This window comes from Heterocephalus glaber, unplaced genomic scaffold, assembly GCF_053883595.1.
Source record: "Heterocephalus glaber isolate CG9 unplaced genomic scaffold, H.glaber_assembly_v1.0 deba00000347, whole genome shotgun sequence".
Classification (NCBI taxonomy): domain Eukaryota; kingdom Metazoa; phylum Chordata; class Mammalia; order Rodentia; family Bathyergidae; genus Heterocephalus; species Heterocephalus glaber.
Genome location: NW_028258143.1, coordinates 46304605 through 46323956, shown reverse-complemented (window position 1 = coordinate 46323956; position 19352 = coordinate 46304605). Strand labels below are relative to the sequence as shown.

The following is a 19352-nucleotide window of genomic DNA, read 5'->3' as shown; positions in this document are numbered from 1 at the left end:
GCTCGCCTTCATCCTATTCAAAGCCTCCTTTTGAAGCCCCCTCTGTCACTGGTGCTTTGGAACTGACTAGCTGCCTGTGAATAGAGGTCATATTGCTCCTAAGAATGGAGCAAAAATTAGATCTCAGTTTTAGCTCCACAGGAAAAAAAGAAGGCAGGCTGCCTGCTGCTGAAACCTAGCATTGCAGGAGTAGTCAGCTTCCTGGGGCAGAGGCTGGACTGCTGAGAACTGTCACCTGCCATGAGTGGGAGGGGACAATGAATGTTCCCCCTAACTCAAATTGAAACACACTTGCACAGGAACTTGTGGGCAATCGAAAGAGTTCCTTATTCCATGTTATGCCAAATAGGAAAGATTGGCTTACTTTGAATTACACAGAGGTCACCAGCAGCAGTGATACTGCAGATGCTGCTTGGTTGCCGGTGTGAACTGTCTTGCTTTTCCAAACAGCACAAGAAATGTTTCTGGGTGGATGTGAGGCTTTTTCAAATGCCTTTGTTATCATGGATTCCCTCTCTCCTACCTGTTTGAGGTATGTGTTTAAAGACCTCTCCTCTTGCCATGTATTACTTCTACTATTTTTTTCTTTTCAGTTACTTCCTGCCTGTTGTCACTCATTTTAACAAATCAGTCTTAAGAGGTGGGGGTTTGGTGCTTTTTCATGGGTCCCATGAAGTGACACACATGTGGGCATGTGCCTGTCCATATATGAGTGTGACTAAATATTTGAGGTGCAGTTGCAAACTTGCAAATTGCTAAATGCTAAATTACTATCACACCTATAAAATGTAGTTTATTTTTCTATGGATTTGTGGCTTTGCATGGTATTTATGATGTGCTAGTGTAGTAACAGAACATATCTCTCCAGAAAGCACTTTAAATCGTCCCAAGAGGATGCCAAACAGAAACAGGAAAATTCCATGCTGAGGCTGTGTTTCCTGTTTCGGTTCCTCCTGCCCAGAGCAGGAGGTAGCTTACCTTTCCTATTTGCTGCAATTCCTGGCACGCTTGGGTGATGCAACTTGGGGCTCTCATCATTTGTTCACCTAGCAGGTGTCTGACACTTTACCTTCCCTCAGCTGTCCATTTCAGAAGTAGAATAACTATGGGAAGAAAAAACTCCTTTAAAACTCCCCTTCGTGGTGGTTGCTTTCATAATTGCCATAAAGCAATTCTCTCTTCTTAGGAGGAATGTTGCAGTTTAGGCCTTCCTCCACAAAGCTCCTTGAAGAGATTTTTAGATGGTGTCTATTTTAGGAACATAATGTGTAGACAGGAATGGATGGCCACAGAGATTTACAGGAAACCAATTTTGTGAAGAGGGTAAGGTAACATTATAAACCACTAGAACAGAGCATGGTGGCTGGTTATATCACACAAAGCCAGCTATAGAATTACTTTCATTAAACTCATAGCAACTCATATATGTGGCTTCTTTCCCCTCCTCCTTCACTGTTTTGGGGGCAAGTGGTCATTTCCATGTACATTTGGAAGGCGGGTGCATCTGGAGTGCTCATAGTGGTAAAAATAACACATTGAATTTTGGTGCCAATTCTAATATTCCCCATTTACATGACTCCTTCTTGCTGGGAAATTTACTATCTGGAGACTCATTTATTATGGCAATTTCCCTTTAAGACAGGGCAGGGAAGTTTTCTCCATCTATCCAGGCTGGGGAGGCACAATTGGAGGCCTAATTAATTATACAGTATGCAAGAAGGCACTGGGGATAACAGCCAGCATTCTTCATTCCCACCCAGAGACATCCAGGGCAAGTGGACAGGCTGGAGATCCAAAGAGAATTTGCCACCAGGAGAGCATAAACTCAGGAATCCACGGAGGGATCTAGCAAGAAATGTTCTTGTTCCGTGTGCAGAGGTTATGTCAGGAAGCCCAGAGATTCGGAGAGGAAAAACTTCAGAGTACATTTCTGGATATTATTGACAACAAATATAAATCACAGGCTTGTCTTGAGTTACTTCTAGGACATAGCACACCAGGCAGTTCCCAGAGGCTTAAATTGATATGAGCTTGACATGTGAGATCATCCCTCCAAAATTTAGCAAGGGTCCTGCATACAGTGCTATTTCCTCCTGGTAGTGGGAAAAGGTGACTCCACCTACCCTGACCCTCCACTCTCGCCCTTTACTTGCCAAGAAGTCTAGGCCTGACCTCTCTCAGCTATCTTAGAAAGGTTGGGGGGAGAATATCAGCAATTAAGGTGCCTGTCTTGCTCATCCTCAGGTTCAATGGGACTGTGTTCAATGAAGTGATCCTTTCCTTTGGAAATTCTGATTAGCCAATTAAGCATGTTTTATAGCTCAATTTAGATTTCACTAGTTTCAGGTAGGGTTTTGGAAGGTATTTATTCTCAGTGAACTTGTCACAAAAAAATCCTAATTTCTCCAAGTTATGCTTTTCCAACTTTTTCCTTTGTACATGTTCCACTTATTAATATATTTACTTTCAAAATCCATGCAACTTTTACTCCATGCCAGCTACTTTTCTAAGCTATACTTTGTAAATACTATCTTATTGAATCCTATGAGGTAGTTGTCATTGTTAAGACTGCAGATATGGAGACCAAGACACAGCAGACTTATCACTTGCCCCTGTTAAACAGTTGGGTAAGAGGTGGAGCGCATATTCAAAGCCAGGCAGTTGAGCTGCACCATCTATGCTCTTGGTCACCCCTTGTCATTTGTGTGAAGGCAGAATCACAGCTTGCCCAGGCAACAAGGACTTCCGTGATGTGCAACTTTACTGGGAGCTGTAATTCAGCTCCTTCCTAACATACCAAATTTCAAAAATGTTTTGGTGTGGAATGACCCCTTATATGTGCTTTATTCATTCATTGAGAAAAAAACGTGCCCACCTTTACTGTAGGAGAGCATTTATTCTAGGGCTGGAATACAATGAGTGAAACAAAAGCCCTGCCCACATGGTGCTTTCAGTCAGGGATGGAGTTAGAGAATAGACAAAGATATTAGTAAAGAAATATCAGTAAACACAAGTTCTTTTGGAGAAAAAGCATGATGAGGAAGCAGTGAGGATAAAAGAGGCATGCAGAAAGAAAGAAGGTAGAGAATATGGTTTTAAAGCAAAGACTTCACTGAGGTGAGGGATGAAGTGAATTGCACGTCTAAATAGGGAAAAGCATTTGAGGCAGAGGGAAGAAAGAAAGCAGAAAGGACCCTAAGCACAAGATGCCCACTGGTATGAGGGATGCCCATGGTTTGTGAGCCATCCTGCAAACAGAACAGAGGGAACTGGGACCCTGCAGGTGCCCTCTATAACCTGCACAATCCTCCGGCCTGGCTTAGGACTCTAATTGCCTCTGGCCTTTATTTAAAAACAATCAAAGAGCCACATCAGGTAAATTTGAGTTTTATATTTAATGTCAACATGTTATTAAGTGCATACCTGTAGTCCCAGAACCCAGGAGGATCCTAGGTTTAAATCCACCTGGGTAATTCAGTAACTTACTGAGAGCCTGTCTCAAAATCTATAAAAGGACTGGGGTGTAGCTCAGCCTGAATGTCCCGATTTTAATTCCTCGTACTCTCTGCAACCCCAGCAAAATTAGATGGGTCATATCCACAATTTTTTAAATGATGTAAAATTCTCTGAAAAATTCTGTAGCTCTTAGAATGTAGTGATACTGGCTCAAAATGTTGAAAAGACACTATTTGATTTTTAAAACCTATTAAAAGGAAGCATTGGTTAGATCCATGCAAAGTATCAGTAAAAAACAACCTCCCCACACCCCTCACTCCGTCCCTGTGTTCTGGTCAGTCTTTCTTGCACCTAATCACTTGCCCTCTGAAATGACCAAATCAAGAACTGTCGAGAAAGGAAGAGACAATAATAGTGGAAACCAGTGTTTAGATCCCCTGTTGTGGTCAGGACCCAAGAGTTGCTCAGAGGTGTTTTGGAAGCAAATGAATATGAATGTGATTTCAAAATAATTCAGTAAAACAGAAAGGTTAGTTTTTATTTTTTTCTTATGTTAAAAGTTTTCTGCGTACATTTTTATCCCTTCACAATGAACATTCTAAGGATCTGCCTTTATATATTTTCTGACTGCTTGCTCTTCCTCATTGTCAGTTACCTACAGAGGCTGTAGTTCTCTAGAAAAGGTGAATGGCTTGTCTTTTAACTTAGAGTAGATCTTATTTGTTAGTTTATTCCTGTCCTTACCCTTTCATATTGCCTGCTTCCCTTTTGGTGGTATGTCTACAACTGTAGCTGTAAATTTGATGAAGTATCACCAATCATAGACTTCATTTTTTTTCTTTGTCATCTGTGTTTTCTTGTATCATATGTAAGAAACTATTGCTTAAGCTGCCTTAAAAATTTAGAACTAGTTTTTTCTATAAGTGTTATAGTTTTAGCTTTTATGTTTAGGTCTGTGATCCATTTTGAGAGAGCTTTTTGTGTACAGTGTGAAGTAGGGCTCCAGCTTCATTCTTTTGCTTGTTGGCATTAAGCTAGTCCAACATTATTTGGCGAAAAAATATTCTTCCCCCAGTTGAATTGTCTTATTAATATTGAGGGTCATGAATCTATGATTTTAACATCAATTATTTTATATGAGGTGGTAGAGATACATTTTTCAAGGAATGGCCATGGAAATTCTTCCTTTTGGGAATCCTTGTAACTTTAAAGTATGAGATAATTGAGTCATATATCCTTAATTGTTACACATTTTTGACCTAAGTTCAAATTAAAGATTTTCTGCTTATTATTGAAATTATTTCAATTTCTGCTTATTATCGAAGAATTCAAGGTTTGTTTTTTGTTTTTTGGGGTTTTTTTTTTGCGGTACCAGGGATTGAACTCAGGACCTTGTGCTTGTGAGGCAGGTGGAATTCTGTTTATTATTGAAATTATTTCTGCTTATTATTGAAAGCACATTCATTTGTGACTGTCCTAGAAAGTTAAGGCAGTCATGATATACAATTCTTTAATGAACTAATCTTTCTGGATAATGCTACTAGTTATTTGTAAGAAATATCTCTATTGATTTCTACATGTTCTTCTGAACTTTTGAAATCTTATACACATTCTTTATAATATATATAGCTAATCTGCTTTTGTTTCAACAATGCCATTGGGGGAAACTTGAACTTGAGAAGGAGGTTTGCCATTTAAATTGAGTTGGTTGTTAAATTAGTCGCCTTGGGCTGCCATAACAATATACCACAGCTTAAGTGGCTTAAACAATGGGAAATTTATTTCTGAAGGCTGAAAGTCTAAAATCAAGGTGTTGTTAGACATAGTTCCTCCTGAGGCCTTTTCCGTGGACTTGAGTGTGTGCATCTTCTTACTGTTTCTTCATATATTCTTTCCTGTATGCACATGCATCTCGGATGGATCTTTTTGTTTCCAAATTTCCCCTTATTAAGATGCTGGTCAGATTGGATACGAACCTATCCTTAACCACCTTGTTAAAGGGCCTGCCTCCAGATACAGCCATATTCTGAGGTACTACAGGTTAGGACTTCAACACACTGATTTAGAGAGAGACAAAATTCACCTCCTAACATTTGTTTTGGGGCACACTTACGACTACTAAAATAACAACAAAGGAGATTGAATTGATGTTTTCATTGTTGATGAAATTATTATATTCAGGATGAATTTTTACTGCACTCAAGCCATTGGATGAGTCTGTCTGTGTGTCAATGTTATAAAGGCAACCAATGAGATTTCTATTTAGAGAGACAAGATGGGTAACAAAGTGGGCAGTAGAAAATGATGATAGCCCTGGTTCTACTAGTGTACCTATAATGTCATGTTTCTGTCCATAACCTTAGGAAAAGAACTAGGCTCTTATTTGTTTCAATGTGAAAATGACAAAAAGGGGCACAACAATTAAAACTTCAAAGAAATTTTATATAACAAGAACAATTTCAAAGAGTCTCCATAAGTAAAAGTGAATGAGGTTAATTTGAGTTTCAAAGTTATGTCTTGGAATGACATTACAACTCAGAGAAGTGAGGGGTAGCTAAATTCTAGACTATAAAATGACAAGAGAAAAGAAAGCTATGAGACAATGTAGACCAGATGTTGAAGTTTGTGGTGATTTCTATAAGGTGCTATTATCTCCTGAAATGAATCAGTGAAACTCTTTTCAGTTATTTTTCTTTTCAACATTCATGTTTAACTGTAAAAATCCAGGAACTTGACATCTGCTCGATCAACTCTGGGCCATACATTTGATGCCTGAGTTAAGTGTAAGTTAGACCCAGTGACAAAGAGTCCCACCAAACTATTCCTTATTTAAGTGTTCCAACCAAACAAAATGAAAATTGAGAACAGTCTGCATAAACAAGATACAAAAATGGTTAAATGAATCATAGTCTATAAAAACAATGAATTATTTTATTGCCATTAAATGCAGTCTCAAGGAATGTTTGATTCTATGCAAAATTGCTGATGTTATATAAAGATACATTGAAAAGCCCTAGGCAAACATATATCTGATATAATTTAAATTTCTTAAAAACATGTTTTTGCTTTTAAAAATTATCTTTATTTTATGAGATTATAATTTCTATTTTCTTCATTATAGATTTTGCTTTTAAAAACCAGACTATCACATGTTATTTGTTTTGTAAAAAAAGTAATACATGTTTTAGATAAGGCATAAAGAAAAATGTAAAATAGTATTTTCAGTATTCATGTATTTTATTTTTTCAAATGCTTTAGTTTTTGTGTAAAAATAATTTCCAAAATGAGTATGTAGTGCTTTAAAATCAGAAGAAATGTTACTGTACATTTTTGAAAAGTGGAATTGTGTAATCTATTTTGTACAAAAAATATTTTAAAAAGTAAAGTCTATAAAGTTATTGAGAAAGCAGAATGTTTGAATATTTCACCCTAGAATAATTAATCCACAAACCTTGTCTAGTAAAAATAACAGTTTGAAAATTTTATAACCAAAAACAAAAAAACTTTGGGTAGGAGTTTAATGTACAATTACATTTTAAATATCAAATGGGTGGTGTTCTGAAAATTATTTTATTTGGTAACCAAAATAGCTCTCTTTAAAATTCAGAAAAAAATTTTGAGTAATGTGTCATATATTTATGAAGCATCTATTATTTTTTTAAAAACATTTTAGTAAAAATTAATCTTATACTGAAAGATTAATCTTAAAATATAAGCAAACAAAAGCACCTATAAATACTGACAGAGGATGCACACATATTTTTAAACTACTTAGAATAAAATTGGCAAAATCAAGTTGTAAGATTATCAAATGGAATGACAACAGGAGTGAATGAGTAGTTATAGTATTGAACCAGAGATGGCAAAGTGGAGCAGTGAGGGGAATTATTGGGATATATTGTATTTGATTTGTTGTTGTTGTTGTTGTTGTTGTTAAGGGGTTGAGGGAAAGAAATCAGTGTGAAAAGGAATTAAATATTAATAACATCTTTAATAATAATATCTAGGTCATTTTAAAGAAAATTTTATAATTTGATACTAAGAACAATTGAATAAAGAAAACAGAGCTTGGTGTTTCCCATTATCTGTTCATACAGTGGGAAAATCTAAGATGATTTTACACATAAAGATTTCAATCTAAGAAATTCACTGGATTTGAAAATCCTGGAAAGAGCTACTTTGAGACTTAACAAATGCTACCAGGCAGCAGTTTTGATATTTCCGTGGAATGTGATATGCCGTTAAGAAAGGCCAATGGTATTTTGGGCAATGTAAGTCAGTATGTTGGTACAAAACCCAGGGCACCACAGGTCAGGTTAGGTCTAGAATACCAGAATTCCAGGGCCACCTGGGCTTGATGTTTCAGGTGATTTGTGTGGTCTGGAAGACTGATCACCAATGTCTTGGGAGAGGGAAGAATGGCAAACAACCTGTTTTGAGTGCCTTTTGAAGAATTTCCAAAGGGAAGTTTGAGCATAAATAAGAAGAAACTAAATAGAAATCATTAAGCAAAGAAAAAAGAAAATAGAAGAGTGATCTTCCCCACACAATCGTGTACAGATAGCAAAGAATAGAACCTCAGCTCTTTCTTCTCTGGGAACAAAAATACCCTTATGGTACTCTTTTTATTCTATTTTTTTTCATTTCTAGACTTTGTATTGTACCTTCTGTTTTTGCAGAGTCTTCCTTTCAAACACTCTCTCCACTTAATGGGATAACTAAAAACGTTCTCATGATTGTGTCCTCAATGTGTTAATGGTCTTTGATGGATATGAAACGTAATCCAAAAAAATAGAAAAAATTCTTAAAGGGAATTCAGCCATTATTTTCAGTCTGGCCCACAAGGCCTCCTTGCATTCCCTTGGGAACTTCTGTGAGGTCAAAGGTCAAAGCTTTTTTCCTGATACTACAAAAACATGATTTAACTTTTTCAGTATGTTGCTATTTACACTTATGGTGAAAGAACAACTAAAACTCTTTTTCACACTAAAGGCACTAAACTGTACTAGTAGTTGTTATATTTTTCACTACCATTTGTTTTAAGGAAAAATAATAAGTAAATAAAAAACAAACAACAAATAAAACTAAAAGCAATTTCCTTAAAAAATGTCTTCAAAAAAGCAGTAAAAGTTAATGTGATTTCTTCTAGGACCTCAAGTATATGTATTTTTAGTATTTTGTGTGCTAAAATGGGATATATAATGAACATCTGCCACACATCAAACTATAACAGTTTTCTCAAGGAAAAGCACCTGTTTGAGTCATAAGGTGAATTAGATGGATTTTCATGGAATACTGTCTTTATTTGAAAAAATGACTCAGACAAATTTTGATTATTAATAGATACGGAGGAATTTTTTGAAAATGAATGAAGTGAGTCTGTCTTTTCAAGAAAAGTAACTGGCAATATTACTTGCCAATGATAAAATTTGACTGTTCAAAAGAAAATTCGCATTTTGGAAAATTTGTATCTGCTGCCATGAACTCAGCAGCTTCCCAAAACTTAAAGGATTTTATGATGTGATTAGTTGTGATATCAATAGATAATAAAATGTGTCAACATTTTGAAGTTCTGCATAACTCAGTCAATTAACATTTCCCAAATGGATAATGCAATAATATGACACATGATCCACAATCATTCATGTTAAAGTAAAAATAAGCCAATAGATTTGTTTAGTAAATACTGCATGTTTGTGGATTTGCTTTCACATTCTACTTGTCCCATTCTACTAGGTTTTGTGGTTCATCAAAAAGAAATATTCACAATTATATAAAAAGGCTATTATAGCATTCCAATTGACCATATGAGCTTAGATTTTCTTCATATTCTTCACTCAAATATAAATTATAATGGACTGAATCCCACATGAGTCTGTTTCCTGTGGTGAGACACAATACCTGACACCGCCAACTTAAAAAAGAAAGGTTTGATTTAGCTCAGGGATTCAGGGGATTCAGTACATGGTAAGGAAGCAGGCCCCAAAGTAGGAAGACTACGACAGAATGGCATGGTGGAGCAAGAATGTTTAGTTCATGGTGACAATGAACCAGAACAGAGGAATAGTACCACAGAGGAGGGAGGAAGGGGTCACATACAAACCCCAAAGTTGTGTCTTTGGCCCACAAAGACACACCCAGAAAGATGCTCTACCAAACTCCTGGATTAATCTCAAGCCAATCAGGTTGACAATCCACCATCACAAATGCAGAAGTAGATTTAAAAAAATATATATATATATATCCAGATATTAGAGATTTATAAATCTATAAAATTGTGCCACTCATGTATTCAATATTTTTCCTATAGAATTATGGTTATCACTTAAAATTTATTTTGTTAACATGTTATTTACTCATAACTTATAAATTATACTTATAAATATTAAACTTATAAATGCTACTTATAAATTTATTGATATTTATTTAATGTTTTATGATTTTCATCTTCATTTTTAGTACAGTAAATAGCAATAAATTTAACCAACAAAGCCCAAAGCTTTTTAGATTCTCCAACAATATTGATAGTTATACCTTTTACTCAGTTTCTTTAAAACTCATCAAATTTGGTATTCAATGCATTCTGATGTGAAAATTTTGTTCCAGGACTTGTCCTCTGTTTAGTAGCTGACACACAGCTAGAACTTCTAAGTGTCAATTGTCTCTTGACTCACTATGTTTTCTATGCAAACATTTTGTTTGATACTAGTCTTTTTTTTTTTGGTACTACTCACTTTTTGAGGAACCAGTTAATAAAGAGTATAGAGGTACTACTGTATAATGGTTGGGGGTGCAGCTTAATGACTGCACCCATTCTTCCTCCCATGCGTGAGGCCCTAAATTCAATCTCCAACACCTCCAATAATAATAAGAATACTAACAATAGTATATTTAACAATATAAAGGAGTCTTAAAATCCAAAATTTGTAATATGGCCAAGATGAATTTTACACTTCATCAGATTCTTGGGTGCATTTATGTATGTTGCATTGTAGACATCCGTAAATGGAGATTATTATAATACATATAATTGAATCCCTTGAAGTTATGCTGGATAGAGAAAATATTTGTCATATGAGAGAGTTTGTTGTTGCTACACTGCACATATAAGCTGCACATATCAACTCACTTCAGTAAGTTTTAGTAAAAGTCAATAAAAGTGTTTCAAGGCAAATTATAAAACACAAATGTTTTAATATTCTTATTTGGATCTCATCTGGAAAAATCTAAGAATTTTGGGCTCATCTGAATCTTACCTGGCCATCTGGACCCAGTTAGAATCTGGCCTCCATATTCCTTTCAGTGAATGTGCTAGCAGGCACATCAGATCTCCACTGTTTAAAACAACGTTTATGTCCTTACTTAAAAGCCCAGTTCTTCAAGAGGCCTGCTTCCTAGGCAGTATCTAGGTTTATGTCTCGATCCTTGGCCTCTGTATCCTAGCATTGGTACTTCAGAATTAAATCCACTTCTGTGAACATCTGAAGCTGTTTTTGTCTCAAAGCCTTTGCTACTGCTTCTTTGACTGTTTGAAAATCCATGTCCTCCTCTTACCCTATGCATGAATCATTTCCCTTTTGAGCTATGCCTATGCCTATAGACTTCTTTCACAGCACCAACAGGACTTTATTGTGCTGACTTCTCCCTCTGTTATGCTGTACCTTTTTTGCAATCTGGTGCAGCATATTATCTGATGTGACTAAACATCTTCACCACTGCCTAACAGTTTTCAGTACATTAAGTACTCAATAAAAGTTTGGTAAACAAAAATGAAATAAAAATTTTTAGAGTAACCTTACATACCTACTAATTCTACACTTTAAATAATATTTTTGCAAGTAGTATTTTTGTAAAAACATGTTAAGCAGCAAATAATAATTTTTACAATTCTTCTATTTTGCTATACAAACTCCAAACACTGTCATGGAACTCAAATACACTATAATTGCTCACTGCACTTCAAAGTAGTTCTGAATACTTGTCAAATTATTATCTGCAGCCCTTATGAATTGATTCACTGAAAAATTTATTTGTCTTTTATCATTTTGAGAAATATTTTGATTTTTGCTTGAGTCTAATTTTTTAAAAATGACCTTTTACCATTTCATACTTGGAAAATGTATAGTTATCCTAAAATATTTAGAACATACATAAACCATAGAGAAGAAAATAATACTCATGTTTCACAGTCAATTGAATTTTTTATACCAATAAGTATTGCTTTTAATATTTTGCTTTACACCATTGTTCTTTTCTGAATAATAGGATTCTTATAATGTCTTCAATTGTGTATGATGTATTATATCTTAGCTAGTTTTCATGTCATTAGAATTAATTCAAAAATACAGTTTTAATGCCTTCATAATATTTTATCATAGATTTTCAATTTTATTTATTATTCTTTGACCATGGAAATTTGTTTCTTTCTGGTTGAGACATTTGAGAAAAACTTTACATATTAAAAATATCAAGTATTTTATATTCTTTTAAAATTAATTTTATAGATACAATTTAGATATATATAATGATCACATTTATCATATGAAATTTGTACCTAAACATGATATGTATTAATTCTTTTTTTTTTTTGGTTATCGGGGATTGAACTCAGGACCTTGTGCTTGTGAGACAGGTGGCAGCACTACAAGCTAAATCCCCAACCCCAACATATATTAATTCTTATTTTTTCCCATTCCCTTCCCCTCCCTTCAACCCTTCTCTCCCTCCTTATTTACAAAAGCTTTGTTTCTTTTTTATCTTTCTTTTCTCGTTTTTTCTCTTTCTTTCTTTCTTCCTCCTCCCTCCCTAGTGCCCCTTCCTATTTGAACGTTTTCTTCCTATTTTATATTATCTATTATACATTTTGGTCCTTTTTTACAATTTCAGTCTCTCACTATTCATAGTCCTTAGATCATTTGTTCCCCAAACAGAACCCCAAAAGCAAGTTTTTCTTGACAGGGAAACAGAACCTTAAGGACATCCTTATAGCAAGTTCAAGAAGATAGAATCAACTAACACTTAAATCCAAGGAAGTGATTCATGTGCTGGTCTTGTTCCAGTGGACTTTTTCTCTTCACTTTGGATTCTCCTTCCTGATCTTCACTGGGAGTAGAGATTTCACAAGGGAATTGGCTCACTGCTCTTATTCACTTTCTCTTCCTCTCTCTGCTTGCTTGAGCTTTTGGGTTAATTTATTAATAGTTCCAAACTTTTTCCACATATATAAATAGACACAAAAGCCTTATACATTAACATTTAATAACTGTTCAAAAACAATTGTATCATATTATCTCTAATTGAAATACTACATTCTAGCCATGAACAACTTTCAGACTTCACAATACAGGATTTTTAAGGGATTTAAAATATCCAAAATATCTATCTTTAAGGAGTATATTGAATAATATGAGATCTAGAAGGGAGTTAGGGAAGTTGTGACAGTATTAAAATTGTCATTTATTCCTCAAATATGTGTAGTTATAGGTTCACTGTTATTTAAGAAAGAGAATCATTAATATTCTCCCCGAGATCCAAGAATCACATTATGTCCCAAACCAGGGTAACATCGCAGTATTAAAACTTACTTAATTACCATTTTATCTTAAAGTATAGTCACTTATATTCTTTAGAAATAATCTTGTATATATCTAATTCCCAAGGGATGATCTATATACAGTACTTTAAAGCTTCTAGAGTAATGTTATTTTCAAGGTCTCTTGAAAAGACCTGGCAAAATTGTTTTCTTTTCCTAATTTTGGTATTGGCATCAACAGTGCTTACTTCTCTCTTCCTAACAGAACTGTAAGTCTGTGAAGGAGCCATCCTCCTTGGCATTTTCAAGTCAGAGGAAATTGATCTCACCCAGTTCTGGGGTGGGCTGGTTTGTTTGAGGGTGATTCTACTGCACTTGCCAAAGGCTGGGTTAGCACTGGACTCCCAACCTCATACTAATTAATGAAATATGAGGAAAGTCTTCCACTGGCTTCTAGAAAAACACTCTGTACCTGAGAAAAAGTCACAAGAGAAAAAAAGTCGGTCTCTTCTTATGCATGCTGCCTCTCTATGTATGACATGCCTCAGCTGCTGCAGCCAGCTGGTCAGTCATGAATTCTGATGGTGGAATGGAGACATGAACACAGTGCAAGTCTTTGGTGAAATTACTGAGCCACCAACCGAACCAACCCTGAACCTCCGATTCCTCTGAACTTTTTTAGCTTATACCATACTGAACCCCAAAACTTTCAAACAATAAAACAATTCACTAGTTTATATATCAAACTTAATGTCATCAAGACTATCTGAAATTAGTTGAAAGTATAGTAAGTCTACTATTTCTTACTACATTTATGATTAACATATAAACTAGTTATTCTAATAGACAAGAGTAGACATTGCACCAATAACATTCTTTTAGCTATTATAGTAATATTATTGAGACTTTGAGTAGAATAGTCAGAAAATTGGTCAAAGCAAAGAAATAATTTCTTCATTCATTCCTTTATTTATTATTTACTCATTTAACAAATATGTATTCAGTATCTTCTATACATAAGATTAGGGATGCCAAGATATCTATTCTTAAGTACTAAACTTCTAAGTAAAAATATAAGCAAAGTATTGCGCTTTTTTAAACAACACTTTTAAACTCTCCACAACCGATTCTCAGACACCAGTTAAATGCTCTACGATTAAATTCATTTCTGACCCTATCTACTTGGAGTTACCCCCAGACTTTGTGAGTTAATGGCTCAGCCCTGAAAGACTGCCCCACTTCAGACATACTAGAACAACTCACAGAATTCAGGAAAACATGATTTCTAGTTTACACTAAAGTAACAGCCTTGTGACAGAAATTGCCAGTATAAAAATGCAGGTGGCAAAGTATGAGGAAGAGCAGTTCACTGAATCCCGTGGTCTAGTATTTTTCTGGAGGTTGTATTACATAGCCATGGTAGATTAGATCATGGACCCTGGTGATTAGCAAAATCTTCAGCCTCTCTTCCTTTCCTACAGGTAGAAGGTGGGCTGAAAGTTCTACTCTTCTAATTTTGCCTTGGGTTTTCTGGTTATCAGCTCCAGATGTACAATCTAGGGTCTCCATAGCCACCAGTCAGAAGCTTTTATCACCCTAGAGTTTCCAAGGATTACAGGAGCTCTTATGTCAGAAACTGAGTCGAAGACCAAATACTCTGACAAAAGATCCTCTAATCATGATTAACACTTAGGAAATTACAAGAGCTTCTGTGCCAGAAACCAGGATGAAAACCAATATAGAATTCTTGTATTGTAATATGACAAGCATATACAAATTTAAAAATGAATCATCACCTCTTTGATATTTCAAACATATTACATACCATCTCCAAGCCTCAATAGTACTAATCTTTGTGTTTTTTTGGTACTGGGGATCGAACTCGGGACCTTGTGCTTGCAAGGGAGGGAGGCGGTAGAACCACTGAGCTAAATCCCCAGTCCAATAGTACTAATCTTAAGACAAATCAATATTCTTATTTATATGCACTAATTTCTTAATGCAAATTTTGTCGTGAGGCTTGGTGATGAGAAAGGATTCAATATTCCAAATTAAATTCTGGAAGAAATGGTTTTTTATTATAATCCCCAATATACTATCAAGAGTAATTAGTAAGCATTCAAAGGAGAACATTAAAAATATATTTGTCCATTGAACACTGTAGTTACTATTTCTATAAAACTCTGAAAACATTAAAATCCTTTAGAAGAGCAAAGAATTTTTTAAAATGATCAAGACATTCTGATTCAAAAATAGAAAAGAAGCCAATCAAATAATGATCACTGGTTATATGATTGTCTTTGTGGTATTGGTTCTCCTTAATAGTTCAGTGCCTTTTAGTGTATTTATAAAGTTGTGGAGCCATCATTACAAGCTCATTTTAAAACATTTCCATCAAGCTGGGGGAAAAAAAAATCCCAATGTCCATGTGTAGTTACTCTCCATTCCCACTCTCAGCACTAGGCCACTACTTGACCTTCTGCCTCTTTGTCTTTGTTTCATATAAATGAAGATATTCTTTATGTCATGTTTTGTGACTTGTTTCTTTTGCTAGCATAATATTTTTGAGGTTCATCTGTTACAGCATATAGTAGTGTTTTATTCTTTTCAATTTCCTGATAATATTCCATCGTCTAGATATATCCTGTTTTGTCTTTCTCACTCACGAGTTCGTGGACTCATGGGTGATTTCCACTTGTTGGCTGTTATGAATACCACTGCTATGAATGCTACCATACAATTCTTGGTACAGATATATCTTTCCATTTATCTTGATTATATATACCTAGGAATGCAAATACTGAGTCACATAATGAATCTGCATGTTATATTGTGAGAAAACTGCCAAAGTGTTTTCCAAAATGTCTGTACTGGTTTACATTCCTACCAGCAATATGTGAGGGCTCCAGTTTCCTCATGAACATTTATTATGTTTTTTTCATCATAACTACTCTAATGTGTGTGAAACCATATTTCTCTGAAGTTTTGGTTTGCATTTATGTTATGAATATAATGATATTGAACATTTTGCATATGCTTACTGTTTACTCATGTATCTTTTTTGGACAAATGTCTATTCTGATCCTCTGCTTGCTTTTAAATTTTTGGTATTTGCCTTTTTATTATTGATTTAGAAGGGTCCTACCAAATATATATGTTGGATATAATCTTTTATGAAATATATCAACTGCAAATATTTTCTTCAGTGAAACCAACAATAACTATCAGATTACGAGTTACTAATAGAGAATCGTTTACAAGTGAAAGTATTTACCATTTTCTAAAGAATGGCTACTGGGAAGGGGTAAGGTACATGAAACAAATATGTAAACATCAAGAAAACATTAAATTAAATAAACTTCACATTCTTGTTTCTATGACAGAAATTGTAGAGACTAATATACAAGTTATTCCTCTTAGGAGTTAGGTTACTTGAAATACCTCAAAATAACCTGAAACATTATCTCATTTCCTTTTAGAAATGCTCTCCCACAGATAAAGTATTTTCTGTTATTTTATTCCCCAAAGAGGAAGTAATTTCTCAGGACTGCTATGTTAATTGTTTCCTTTCTCTCAAGTAGTCCTCTGTTTTCTTACCAGCACCTCCTGAGACAAAGTGGCTGATTCATTTCAAAGATGAGGAAACTTCAATAAAGACCATTGGCCAAGGAATATCAGTTCAAGATCTCAGATCTAAAATGCACCTTAATTTACTTTTAAGAGGGCTTATTCTGAAGGAGAGAAATATAAAGTATTGAAAGGGAATGGTTGCTGAAGGGAACCTTAGAGTTGGCTTGATATAGCCCTTCATTTTATGAAACTTTCCTGTGCTATCAACTTTAAACCGGATGTTTTGTACACGAAAAAAAGATTAAGGGAGATACAATGATGTATCTCTGCTCAAAAAAAAAAAAAAAAAAAAGCATCTGAGTTTTGAACTACTTCTTTGTCTATAAAACATGCTTTTCATTTACCCCAATCCCTTTGTCTTTACTCTTACCTTCTTCTCAGGGATCTTGATTCTTTACTCACTTCTTTTTCTGCAATGTCTAATAAGATGTCTTTCCCTTCTTTCTATCCCTCTCCCATTACGATAACAGCACATCCTCCTCCTAACAGACAAGGTTCTTGAAAAGACACTTACTCCATTCTCCAAGTCTCATTGCTCATTTACTCCTCAAACCATGGCAATTGCTGTTATAGTCTAACATTGTGTGTTCATTAAGGGGATTAAGGACAGCATGTTGACAAGTCTTTGGACTCTTTCCTTATTAGATTATGCTGTAACATTTGACAATATTCATTATTATCTCTTCCTTGATATCCTCTCCTAGAAAATTTAACAGTTAAATTTTAAGAAAGAAAGAAAACATTCATTTTGATAGATTGCTAGTTACATTATTTTCCTTAAAGAGTTTTGGTGAATCTGGTCATATCTCTTTTCAATTCTTTTCTATCCAGAAATAACACCAGTAAAATAACTGACTACCTAAAATCAGTTTTATTTCAAATCACTCACTCACTCTTTCATTCAACAGATATTTGTAATCATAGTACCAGGCATTACGCCACGAGCAGCAATACATTTCCAGCAAATATGGTATAATGGAAAGAACCAAGGGCTGGAATTAGGTAAATCATATTCACAGGCCTGCTCTTTCGTACATTGTATCACTTCAATTAAGTGAATTAATAATTGAATTAAGTGAATTAATAATTCAATTAATTATTTTTTCCTGATTTTTGTTCTTATCTGTAAAATAGTGGTAATAATATGTATTTGCAAATATTACCACTTCTAAAGTTATGTTTGCCAAGTACATAACGCAATGAGTAGATGCTTTTAAACATTATTATCATTCCGTTTTGCTATTTTTTTCAAAGTGGCCGAAAACATCACATCAATTTCACATACATCACATGTCCTCAACCCTTTCCCTCTGCCTTCCTAGCATATTTTCTTTCATTTTGTAAAACTCCACCTCTCACTCCTTAAGAGGCCTCTTGGCAACATTTCTGCCCATTTCCCTGTCCTAAAAGAACTGATCATATCTCCTACTGTATCTGTAATAGGTCTCATAGATAACTTACTGTTACATTAACACAGTATTATTTATAACTTCTTGATATTCAAGTGTGTTCTCCTGATAGTTTCCCTGATCCTTCAGAGCAGTTCTTTCATGTGTCTACACCAAACCCAAGCCAACATTGGAACCTGGTAGGCAGCTCAAGAATTACCTATTCTTGGGCTAGGGATTTAGTTCAGCGGTTCAGGTGCATGCCTCACAAGCGCGAGGTTCCGAGTTCGATCCGCGGTACCAAAAAAAGAATTACCTATTCTTGAACAGGATTGAACCATGCCTTAGCCACAAAATACACATTAAATATCACTGAAACTGTTTCTTAAAAGTCATTTTCTCTATATCTATGCTGTGTACCAGTGAAAATTACGTTACCTAATTCTGAATGTACTTAGCAAAAATAAAAATTAATGACATCCAAATGCTAACAAATGTCTTTCATTATGAATGATAAAATATTGTATATATTTTTCTTAGAAGTAATTGCTACTGGGCCGGGGATTTAGCTCAGTGGTTCTGCCACCTGCCTTGCAAGCACAAGGTCCTGAGTTTGATCCCTGGTACCAAAAATAAAATAAGACAACAAAGAAGTAATTGCTGCATATACTGTCCCAACTTTGTATTTCAATTATTAAATATGTACCCAAGTGTAATGAAACTCTTCAAACTTAAAGTAAGATTATTTCTTTAAAATTTGTGTTGATTCAGATAAGTACAATAAGATCACTTTACCTGTACTTTTAGCAACTCAAATATTTCTTACATCATTATTTAAAAATCTCATGAATTTGTTTTTACCTTTGAATGTATGCAAAATTAAAGTTTATCTAGATTACTGTTTAGGTATGTAGTCATTTGGACATTGATATTTTACTTTTGTTGTTGTTTTATGAAATATGTCAATATGAATAATTTAAAATAGTATCTTAAAATTCAAAACTGGAAAAGATGTTTTGATGACAAGTAGATTTAATATTCAAACTTAAATTTATTGGCCTTTATAATTATAAATGAGGAAAAAACAATTTATCTTTCTTACAATTTTAATAAATAAAAGCATTTTATGGTTCCCATATTTATACTGCTAACTCAAAGGTTATAATTCTTTACTATTAACCCAGCATGTGTGCAAAGCACACAGAGGTCTACACATATATACAGCTAGACACATGCATTTTATTTCTTGTTGTGAATTATATGATTACAGGCAGTGAGTTAATAGGACTCAGAAAGAGAGAGGGATGGACGTTTCTAGAGGTAAGTATTCTCTTCTAGGCAAGAAG

General features: G+C 34.6%; 1 protein-coding gene across 13 annotated transcripts in view; it reads left to right on the top strand.

Moving 5' to 3' along the window:
• Scn1a (sodium voltage-gated channel alpha subunit 1) overlaps positions 1–19352 on the top strand; it is a 171950-nt gene that overhangs the window by 30982 nt on the left and 121616 nt on the right. The window contains exon 2 of one of the 13 annotated variants that reach the window (XM_087199802.1): positions 451–532. The exons of the other annotated variants lie outside the window; for them this stretch is intronic. The gene's annotated coding sequence lies outside the window, so the exon portion shown is untranslated. The remainder of the gene's footprint in view (positions 1–450; positions 533–19352) is intronic. 13 annotated transcript variants of the gene reach the window in all.